Genomic DNA, 12,822 nt, shown 5'->3' with positions numbered 1-12,822 from the left:
AGAGTAACAGGCCCACACCACCTGCCACATTAACCTTTCCTTTTCGTATTAAGGTTTTTGCCTCCTGTTCACTTTTCCTTTCCTTATTGCTCATAAACATTCAATCTCTGTAGCCCTTGCTGAAATTTGTAAGTTTTCCCAGCTGCAGTCCCAGTTGGTATCTCACTAGCTTTTTTCCTGCTTATCTATGATAGGCAAGTAACCATCTGCTGTTTTAAATTGTATTGTTGTCAGTATAAACTGTTAGAGGTAAGCTAAGAAGATTCAAATCTGTTATTTCCCTACGGAAGAGACAACGTATTTTAAATACTGTATTCCTTCAGTTTGCTTTATGTCAAATGCTTGACTTATTCCCACTTGAGAAAGTAAGAAAAAAAAGGGACTAGGATTGAAAAACGCTGATCCTTTAATTGTACTTGAAGCAGTTCTACCCAGAGATAAAACACCTCACTGGAAGATTTGTTGTTGTTGTTGGCATAAGGTTTCCACACAGAAAGAGCTATGCAATTTTAAGTTTCTTATTTTGTTATGTTCACATTTCTAGGCAAAGTAGTTCTTGATTGGTTCATGCTACATCTTATTGTATTTTATTTGTTAAGTTCATTATGGTTTCTCCATAGCATCTTCCATTTTATTTCTAAATAACCAGAGACAACCAGTTGGCCTACTTTAGTGGTTTTAGTCTGAAATCTTTAAAAAAATTAAAAAGATACTTTTCTCTCAAAGCTTGGAGGTATCTGAATGGAAAAGCTTCTCTTGCCGTGTTTACTTGACTACCATACTACACTAGAAGAGAATGTTTATCATAGGAACCTTGAACATATCTAATAACACCTCTATTACATGAGCTTCAAAGCAGTTATTAATCAGATATATAGTACAAAAGTGATCAATGTAGTTTAGAGATTATTTTGAGACTTAAAATTCAAATCTATCAATGACTAGATAGGTGTTTTCCTTTAAAAAAATTTAACTCATGTAGAAGAAAGATATTCCTCTGAGAAGCAGAAGAGAGAAAAAGGAATCCTCTATCTTCTGCCTTACAAATTCTCTAGCAAAGTCAGTCATTGACAAAGAAAACTAGTATCTTCTTGAAGCAGCATCACAGTGCCCAAAGTCAATTACTGAATTTACTTCTCTAGACTAGACGCTGAAACGTTTTAGAAAAGCATTTTCAAGAAAAGTCATAGAAGACCATTAAAAGAAGGAAAACCAAAATATCAGGAAATCTTCTGAAGTTTATATAGTTAAGGTGCTTAAAAGGGGACATGGAAAGAATACATATATACATATATATATATATATATATATAGAGAGAGAGAGAGAGAGAAAGAGAGAGAGAGAGAGAGAGAGTAAAAGCCTAAACGTCCAGAAGCCGTTTAGCATGTAAATATGCTATCTTGGAGGCTGAGACAGTAATGAAGATAAATTCGATGAAAATAAATTTACACATTTAGATTCTTTGTATCTTTGAAGTCTGTAATTTAAAGCAATTCACGTGTACGACTCTCTTAAGTATGGGTCCCAGGAGAGGAGACATGACTTCCTGGGCCAAGGGCAGTACCGTAAAATTGAGTGTAGTCACTGTTCAAGATATCCTGGGTCTATTTTGTATGTCCCATCCCCTTTGAGAAACAGGAAGTAGAAGTGCACACAATTTGTCCATCTGTACAATTTTCCTGAAAATATACCAAGATTTGTTCAGCTATGATCCCTTCAAGAGTTTAAAAGTTTACTCCTGGACAAAAGGAAAAAGAAGTGTTTGGGTACTGAGGTTCCCACTCACTATCTTTGTGGGGAGCACATAGTAGGTGCTCAAAATGTTTTCTTGAATGAATGATTCCATGAACACATATATTGAGTGGTATAAAAGGCTGTTACAGCAGCGTAATGGAGATGAAAACCCAATTACAGTGGTTTAAAAAAAGAACAAAAGGAAGAGAGCCAAGAAAGAAAAAGGAGGGAAACAGTGTTGAGGAGTTTTGCTGTGAGAGGGATAAGAGAAAGGGGACAGGAGCACAAGAGGAATGGAGGGTGAAATGGATTTTTATTAAAATAGTCTTTTTTTAGGGCTGGATATACTGTAGAATGTTTATGCTTGCATTTTGACAGAAATAATCCAATAGAGGGGAAAGACTGAAGGCAGAGGAAAGAGAGGGAGAAATGTTTGGAATAACATCTTCTATTGAATGAGAAGTGCTGGACATGAATGAGAGGAGAGGCTAAACTTAGGTAAGAGCACTGTCCTCTCCTTCTGCTGGTTACAGGGAAATAAAGAGCAGATGAAGACAAGTGGATGCTGGCTGGCAATGATGTGAAAAATCTCTCTTTTAATTCTTTTTATTTTCTAAATGGAAAAGGAGTCAAGATCATCAACACAGGAAAAGAGGCAAGAAGAAATGTTTCAGTTTTAAAGAAGGGACAAAAAGGTCAGAAATAGTCACGAGAAGTGGGAAATTGAATGGATCATGGAAAGATGCTAAAATTGCCAAGTGCCAAGTAGCATTAACAAAATTCTTGAGTCCTTCTTTAAAACTTATTTTCTAATCTTCTCTCCCCCTTAGTTTTATTTAGTACTTCAAACTAGGATTACAGTGCAAAAAAATTTACTCTGTAAGTAAAAGTCACATTATTTTTATAACTGCTTATGTTTACCAGTTATTATTCATGGAGGAACAGTGTCACTATGACCTTTATCAATCATATTTAATACTTTGTAAATATAACAGAGTTGGTATATAAACTTAAATTTACTGTTTCTTCCTAGAATATGAGTGGCCATTTTCAGAACTAGGACTTTACCCTGACTTAGGTTATAGACATCAATGAAAAAATACGCACACTTAAACTCAGTTACATCACCTCTTATATAATAAGGTAGTCCAATTTGTCATTGATTTGCAATCTTGGACACTGTTGGGGTTCAGGACATAATACCCTGAAACATAGCACATTGGCATTTGAGGAAATGGCAGAATCAGGAGGGTCATTCTTACCTTCCCCTCACCCTTCTCCCCTGAAGCAGGCTATACAATAATTTTCTGATCTTTCTCTGAAGTGGGTCATAAGACTTTCATTCCAGATATGCTCACCCTATTCCCAGATGAAAAGAACATCCTTATCTGCAAAAATACAGTGATGCCAAGAGAAATCTGAACAGAGAACTTGCTAATTCCCCCCCCAGTTTATTACCATTAGATCACACCTTTTGTCTCCAATCATACTTCTACATGACTGTACATAAAAATCCACAAGTTATCCTGTTTCTTTGGTCCCTTCTTACGTCTCCCATATTATGCAAAATTTATATTAAATATATTTGTGTACATTTCTTTTGTGAATCTGTCTTTTCTTACACGGCCACAGCCATGAACCTAAGACAGAAAGGAAATATATTTCTTTTCCCCTACAACCCTTAGGAGACTATATTTTGTTTTTAGTATTCTGGGGGGAATATAAAAGATAAGGTTCAAACAACCATAACAAGAAAGATAAAATCTGAAAACATTAGATGTTTATGCATTTTGAACTTCTAGGAGTTAATATACTAAATTTTCTGAAGGTATTTTCTTCAAGGTCTTATTGGTCTGCTCCCCTCACCAGCTGAGAATCCTGAGAGGAAAAAAAGTGAAGAATACACTAAAAAGTCATTTAGATAGGAACACTTCTTCCTAGCTAATTATTTTATGTATTGATACATAAAATATTAACAGTGAAGAACACAATCCCATATACAATAGCCACAAAAAGAATAAAATATATAGGAATACAGCTAACCAGGGAGGTTAAAGATCTCTAAAATGAGAATTACAAAATACTGTTCAAAGAAATTAGGGATGACACAAACAACTGGAAAAACATTTCATGCTCAGGAATAGGAAGAATCAATATTGTTAAAATGGCCATACTTCCCAAAGCAGTCTACAGATTCAATGCTATTCCTATCAAACTACAAATGACATTCTTCACAGATTTAGAAAAGAAATTCTAAAATTTATTTAGAATTTTAAAAAAAGCCCAAATAGCAAAGAAAATTCTAAGCAAAATGAACGAAGCTGGAGGAATCAGTTTACCTGACTTGAAACTATACTACAAGGCTATAGTAACCAAAATAGCATGGTACTGGTACAAAACAGACACATAGACCAATGGTACAGAATAGAAAATCCAGAAATAATGCTGCACACTTATAGGTGTGTGCAGCTGTAAGCTATATCTCTGAAAAAGCTCATAAAAATGAGCAATCGGGAAAGGACTCCCTAGTCAATAAATGGTGCTGGGCTAACTGGTTATGCAGAGGATTGAAACTAAATCCCTTCCTTACACCATATACAAAAATCAGCTCAAGATAGATTAAAGACTTAAATATAAAGCCTAAAACTATAAAAACCCTGGAAGACAACCTGGGAAATACCATTTTAGACTCAGGCCCCAGCAAATATTTCATGAAAAAGACACCAAAAGCAATTACAACAAAACAAAAATTGACAAATGGGACTGAATTAAACTAAAGAGCTTCTGCACTGCACAAGAAAGTATCAACAGAGTTAGCAGACAACCTACAAAATGGGAGAAAATATTGGCAAACTATGCATCCAAAAAAGGTCTAACATCCAGAATCTGTAAGGGACTATAATTAACAAGCAAAAAAAAAAAACAAATTGAAAATGGACCAGGGACATGAACAGACACTTTTAAAAAGAAGACATACATTCATCTAATAAGCATATGAAAAAATGGTCAACATCACTAATCATTAGAGAAATGCAAATCAACACCCCAATGAAATACCATCTCAAACCTGTCAGAATGGCTATTATTACAAAGTCAAAAACAACAGATGCTGGTGAGGTTGCAGAGAAAAGAGAATCCTTATGTACTGATGTAAATTAGTTCAGCAACTCTGAAAGCAGCGTGGCAACTTCTCAGAGAACTCAAAACAGAATTACCATTCAACCAAGCAATCCCATTATTGGGTATATATCCAGAAGAATGTAAATCATTCTATCATAAAGACACGTGCATGTGTATATTAATTGCAGTGCTATTCACAATACCAAAGATATTGAATCAACTTAAATATCCACCAAAAGTAGATTGAATGAAGAAAGTATGGTATATATACGCCATTGAATACTATGCAGCCATCAAATGGAATGAGATCTTGTCCTTTGCAGCAACATAGATGGAGTTGGAGGCCATTATCCTGAGTGAACTAACACAGGAACAGAAAACCAATTGCCACATGTTTTCACTTTTAGGTGGAAACTAAACATTGAGTACACATGAACACAAAGAAGGGAACAACAGACACTGGGACTTACTTAAGGATGGACGACAGGAGGAGGGGGAGGATAGCAAAACTACCTCTAAGGTACTATGCTTACTACCTGATTGAGGAAATAATCTGTACACCAAACCCCTGTGGCACGCAATTAATTTACCTATATAACAAACCAGCACGTGTATCCCTGAACCTAAAAAAAAAATAATTTTTTTCTGCTCAATACTATTTCAAGAAAATCTGGAGAACTCTAAGAAGATAGATGTGGTTATCAAATTTTAGAGATGAAGAACATGACAATTCAAAAGAACACATTTCAGCTCAGTCCCTGTCTCAAGGCTCAAATGACTAACCCTTCCTTGGGCTGAAATTAGCTCTGGTGGTTTTTGGTTATAATAACCACAATTCTTTTGGAGACTCCGTAGGATGGGAGCCTTGATAGAGAGGGTAATTCTTATTTTGATTAGTGTGTAGAATGCACTACAGAATATTGGAGTGTAATAACAAACTTTCATATGTTCAAGGTAATTGCTATTGTTGGTTAAGTATGATATAAACTTTAAGAAATGTTATTTTTTATTTAATGGAAACTGAGGCATAAAACTTGTTCAAGCTCTGAATTGTAGAGTAAAAATTTAATAACAGCTGAGATTTGCACTCGTGATCCCAGGGAAAACTACGGGAGCTATTTTCTCTCTACTAATCCTTTACCTTTTATTCATGCTCTTTTTCTAAGGTATCAGGATTTTTTTAAAAAAAGATTCTCAGTCCTTTAATACATGCTGAAATTGTCCTGTGAATGCCTCTGAGAATTATGGCCTCAGTACAGCCTGACACAGGTCAGGTAGGCAAATGATAGGCTGTTGAAAATGAAATAAATCACAGAGTTTATCTTAGTGCACAGTTTCAGAGAGAAACTCAGCATCCACGTGATTTTGTGTGATTGTACCCCAGTAGTTACTAAATTTTGTCACTGGCGGAAATGACAGTAGTGTAATAAGGGATTTTCTACTGATTACCCTCTTCTACCAGTAGAAGCAGGAGCCAAGGACATTTTATTTTTTTCCCTTAAGAAGAGGAGTGAATATCAGAGAGCAGTAGGAAGACTGTCAGCAAAGAGAACTCTAAAACAAAAGAGTTTCATGTTGCATATTTTAAAGGAAAAAGTCATAAAATGCTAAATGAAATATCAGATGAAATAATATCCTGGTTGCATGTCAAGTAGAACAAGGGAAAACCACAAGGTAGTGGGGAAGACATACAGATAACGAACTTAAACATTTGAGTGAGGAGGCATATTCGAAGAGGCAATTCCCTGCAGAGCAATTTTGTTTGATCAGGTTGATAATTTATTATGCTGGGAAAAATATGAGGGTAAACATTTATAACTTGGTCCAATCAAGTGACTTTGATATATGTAATGGAGTGTGATTTATAGGATATATTCATTCAGGCATTTCAACTTGATATATGATTATCGAGGATAACTTGGTAATCTAATTCCAGAGCAAATATGCCTGACATTATAAAAAGCTCAAAAATATTCATTTTATGGTGTATATGATGATGTTTGAGGATCATTCTATCAGAGCTTTCACTTTGTGACATGAGAATAAGAAAGGAGCACAAAAAATAGATTATTACCTCTGCTTTGGGCTGAATTTTGTCCCCTTAAAGTTCGTATGTTGAAACCCTAACATGCTGAAGCCCTAGCATGCAAGACCTCAGAATATGACTATGTTTGGAAGTAGGGCCTTTAAAGAGGTAATTAAATTAAAATGGGATTCTCAGGGTGGACCAATCCATATGACTAGTATCTTTTTGAGAAAAGATTAAGATACAACACAGACAGAGGGATGACCACATGAGCACACAGCAAGAAGGCAGCCATCTGCAAACCAAGGAGGACTCCTTGATCTTGGACTTCTGGCCTCCAAATTGTGAGAAAATAATTTTTTTTTTTTGAGACAGAATCTCGCTCTGTTGCCCAGGATGGAGTGCAGTGGCACAATCTTGGCTCACTACAACCTCTGCCTCCTGTGTTCAAGCAATTCTTCTGCCTCAGCCTCCCAAGTAGCTGGGACTACAGGTGTGTACAACCATGCCCGGCTAATTTTTGTATTTTTAGTAGAGATGGGGTTTCACCATGTTGACCAGGCTGATCTTGAACTCCTTACCTCAGGTGATTGGCCTGCCTCAGCCTCCCAAAGTGCTGGGATTACAAGAGTGAGCCCTGCCCTGGGCCCAAATGAACATTTCTTGTTATGTGCTGTCAGAGCATTTAGAAGTATAGAGAGGTGGGATTTAATAATATACACAGAATAGGTTGTATGACTGTCTTTGTATCCATTTGTTGTTAACTAGGAGGCAATAATTCATGTGGAGACTTGGATTCATCATAATACATGCCACCTATAGCAAGGCTGATTCTCACTGATACCTAACTAGAGTTATCTAAAACATCAAATACTTGTGGAGAATTTATTTTTGTTCAAAACACTCAGTTATTTCCTATGTAAGGTGGAAATAATAACAGTACTAAACAGTCTTTGTAAAGATTAAATACAATATTATATGTAATGTACTGAAAACATTGCCTGGAATTGTTAAGTGTAATCATGAATTATTTGGTATCTATATATCTCCTAAGGCTCTTCCAGGCTGAAAATTTTATCTCTGTCAGGAAAATGATCAGGTTGACAGATTTAAGCTAAAAAAATAAAGCTCTACCTAAGAAATAGAATTTTAGCCAATGCAAAGATGTTGGGCAGTGTTGTGGGTTTTAATTGCGTCCTCCAAAAAGATATGTTGAAATCCTGACTACTGTACCTGTAAATTTGACATTACCTGGAAATAGGGTCTTCATAAATGTAAGCAAGGTAAAATGAGCTCATATTGGACTAGGTTGGGTCCTAATTTGATGACTGTTGCTTTTATAAGAGAGAAATTTAGACATAGAGACACAGGAAAGAAGACCATATAAAGACAGAGGCAAAGATTGAAATGCTGCTGCCACAAACCAAGGAATTCCAAAGATTACCAGCAGCCACAATAAGCTAAAAGAAACAAGGAAGTCTTCTTTTTTAGTCTTCAGAGGGAGCATGGCCCTGACAACACTGTGATTTGAGACTTCTAGCCACCAGAACTGTGAAAGAATACATTTCTATTGTTTTAATGCACCTGGTTGATAGCTCTTTGACATGGCAGCCAGCCCTAGAAAAATGATAAAATTAATTATTGTAGAAATGAAAAAGATATTTAACTAAGGAAAACTGTTGGCTTGGTCTTGCTTTATATATAAGAGGGATGAGGCATCCCAATCAATTTATTTTTGAGCATTACAAGATGTTGGTTAATCAGTGTTCTATCCACATTCCCTTTTATACTGTCATACTATGAAATAGTATTCATTAACTTCAAATTTTCAATTAACATAAATAAGTAAATATAATCTCTATTCAATTAACATAAATAAATAAATAAATAAGATATCTGGTCTTAGAACTCTGTGATCCTCAATTGAAATAGTTCAGTAATATACAAAATGTTTATCCAACTGACATAATTATTGAATATACTTCATTCACTAGGTCATTTCCTCTCTTTGCCTAATCATGTTCAGATAACAAAAATGGATAATTATGTTTTACTTAAATTTCAAACACTTCATACAAGTTTTCCCACCCTCAGGAATTAGACCGTTGAAATTTTAAAAAAGAAAACAAGTCTGACTTGATCACAGTATTTCCTAATTTGTGACAAAAAGATAACAAGAAACTGAATTTTGGAAATATTTTCAGTGAGTTTTTGATAAAGAATTTTGATTGCACCACTTCTATTGAAGTGATTTATCTTTATTTTGAATTATTTTCACAGTCTTAAACAATATTGTAAAACTCAAAGATGCATTTAATTATGATTAATGATTTTAGAAACTTACATTTAAGTAAATATTTTGTTCCTCTTTTCTTATTTCTCCCTAAGAATACTGACTGAAAAATGAGCAGTTTATATATCCTGAGAGTAAAGCTTCCAAAGTTAAACAGGATAAATGCAAATCTAATTACTTGAAGAAGTGAAATAATACCATTAATCAAAAAAGTCTGTTGATTAATTGTTTAAAATATCCCAGTGAGTCATTATTGTTTATGGATACCGAAAGACTGAACATACAAAGGATAACAGCCAAACTATATATAAAAATAGAATTGTAACCAAAAATCTGCAGCAACAAGCCCAGCAAACCAACTTATTCTCTACAATAACCAGCCCAGGGAGTCAGTCTGCTATCTACAATTCAGACTTTTAGGAAGTTAGACCACTATCTCTAGTAACCATCTACAAAGAGAAACAATAGTCCCTGTAAAATCAGTCCTAAAATGGCCGGGACATGATTAATAACTGACAGCTTCCTTAATCTTTGTCCCCACTTCCAACTTAAGACCAACAGAGAAAGCCAAATATACACCCATAACCACTCATAAAGGATGCCTTGCTTCTAATTAGCCCAGCTACAGCTTCCCCATTCCAAGGGCCTCCAATCAGAGAATACTTGAAGGCGTCCCATTTATTTATTTATTTATTTATTTATTTATTTATTTATTTATTTATTTATTCTATGAAGCTTTTCCACTCTCCTGTTTGCCTTTGAGTCTCTGCCAAAACACAAATGATGGTGGCTGCCTCCTTTGCTAGAGCAAGCTCTGAATAAACAGGCTTTACTTGTCCTCATATAAATCTTTCAGGTAAAAGAGCCAAATGAAGTATCAACTCAAAACTAGCATCTGTTTCTAGGATTAACTTCCAATAGCTGACTCTATACAACCTTAAGTACTCAACATATGTAACTGTTAAATAGCTTATTTACAATGGAATACAAGGGAAATAGAATGCTAAACTTATATAATTCTAAACTTATTCATTTGTCTGTGGAGATAATATAGATAGCATAAGATATATTCCATGATGAGCAATAATTGAGATGTGTGAACATGTTCACTTTGGCACAGATTGAAGACATCTATAATTCTTTTCTAAAGACAAAAAAATTGCTGCAGTATTTTATTCTAGAACAAACAAGGTATGGAAGTAACTGGTGAATGATTACAAGTATGTCACGTATGCATTCAACTTACTGGTACTAAAGTTCACCTGCAAAGTCAAATAGGCAAACATGAATTTGTATTTCTCACTTAGATTCGTTCAGACAGTGAATCATATGTTTATCAGACAAAACTGTTTTAATTAACAGTTTTCTTACATATACTTGATATCAGCCTCAGTTTAAGTTCAAGCCTAAAGTTTTAACCTCAGTTGTGTTCTTCTTATTGTTATTAAAGGAATTTATATTTATTTTTTCCATTTAATTTAAATTTTGTTTTTAAATTTTTTACCCAGTAGAGGTGATATTTCATAACAAAGCTACTATCGAGTAATAATGTAATACAGTAGTTTGAAAAACTGGGAAATGCCTCAAGTAAATGAATGAAAATTATATTTGCAGGTTATTCATTTAATATTAATATTATATTCTAATCTTATTTGATACTATAGAAAAAAACACTATTTTCTGGATTTAGATCTAAGAGCAGCCTTTGTCTTAACTAACTTAGACTTTGGATAAGTGAATAGTATTTTCTAGACATGCTTCATAAATATAAAATGAATTGAACTAGATTTTATCTAAGAGTTACCTAAGATATCTCTGTACTCTTACAATAGAATTTTTTAAAAGCTTTGAAAATTTTCCTCAATTATACTCCACTCTGGATTTGTGTGTCACTACAAATGGAAAGGACTGAATATTGAGCAAGTGAATTTTATGAGAGTCATCACTGAATTACTCAGAATCTGATTATCTAGCTTATAAACTTTATATATCATGGCCTTTTCTCTATATGCCTGCCATTTCATAATGCTTTCTTTTCCAAGGCTGTCTTGGCCAGTTGAAATTTCTCAGCTTATAGCTGCACTGTCCAATATGAGAACCACTAGTTACATGTTGCTGTTCATCCCTTGAAATGAAGCTAGTGTGACTGGAAACTGAAATTTAAATTTCAGTCAGTGTAAATGTAAGTTTAAAAACTGACATCAGTTTAGTTGCTGGGAAACTGGAACAACATAGGTATATAAATCTACTTTTGTAACTTTAAATGTTATGACATCTAAATATGAAGCATATTTTTGATAAAAAATTGGTGTAGGAATTGAGATGGCTGTAGATAAGAAACACAACAGAGTTTAGAAACTTAGTACAAAAAAAAAACATCTCATTAATTTTATGTTGATTACATGTACAAATAACAATATTTTTGTATATATTGAGTTAATTATGTTTAACATTGAGTTTCCTTGCTTCTTTTCACTATTTTTAACAAGTATTAAAACTACCAGCTACTAAATATATATAGTAATAAATATTTAAATTAATAAGTACTAAAATATTCAAATGTTTTTAGTTGGCTTGAGTTATATTTCAATGGGACAGTACTAGTCTAACTTATTCAAAGCTCTTCACCAGCTCTCCATATACTGCATAATGAAATACCATTAGTGCTCTATGGGTAATTGATTTACCTTTTCTAGACTCAGCCTGCTGTCACTTTGCACATCCTCAAACATTCCCATAAACCTCTCCCAGTCTTAGTATGTTCCTCAATCTGTGTCCTGTATAAACTGAATCTGCATCAGAAGACTACCCTATCAACATTTCAATGAGCATAGCACATCATCCCTGATAAGGACTAAGAATTCCTATACTTCCATTAATTGCCATGTGTCTTTTACTGAACAGCTAAGCAGGAGTGCTGTCTAACCCTGCCCTGTGGAAACACTGATGTAATCAATCTCCTTTATCAGTGTGCCAGGGTGATATTGAATCCTCCCTTATCCCCGCCACCTCCCACAAAACAGAGAGCAGAACCTGGATCCCCAGAAGAGCAATGATGTCAGAAAAAAAGAGGAGGTAGTGTGGAAATAAAAACCTTCAGCACCTTTACTCTGTTGAGGCAGAAAAACATCTAGCTCATAATTCTAATCTTTCTTAATTTGAATACAGCCCAAAAATAACTGAATTTTCAATAAATTTTTTTAATTCTTAAGTTTACTTTATAAATGAAATGTTTCCTAATATTAAACATAAAGAAGTCATCAGAAAGGGGGTTAGAATCTTATTCATAATAGATACACCTTGGCAAGTCCTTTGTCTTTAAATTCTAACTTAAGCTCTCATTAATCTGCTCCTTATTAAAATATGGAGATGAAATTATTCAAAGTTCATTTTAGTGTGTATTAAGCACTAAGACACATATCTTTCCATTTTTTACAGTACATATTCTCTCTTCAGTTCAAAGAGGTAATGTGAAAAAACAAATAAACTGACTTTTGAAATTTTATTTTATTATTTATTTATTGTCAAAAGGTGTATCCTCATCATCTCTCAGCAGGTCTGAGAAAGGAACAGATGTTTCCTATCATGTGTTTCCTTTTAGTCTTCAGTTCGTTTTTGACAGGTTGAAATTGGAGTATTTATCACTGTT

The sequence above is a fragment of the Symphalangus syndactylus genome, chromosome 13 (genome assembly GCF_028878055.3).
Source record: "Symphalangus syndactylus isolate Jambi chromosome 13, NHGRI_mSymSyn1-v2.1_pri, whole genome shotgun sequence".
Taxonomy (NCBI): Eukaryota; Metazoa; Chordata; class Mammalia; order Primates; family Hylobatidae; genus Symphalangus; species Symphalangus syndactylus.
The sequence above is the reverse complement of the archived record's forward strand: the minus strand, read 5'-3'. Positions refer to the sequence as shown.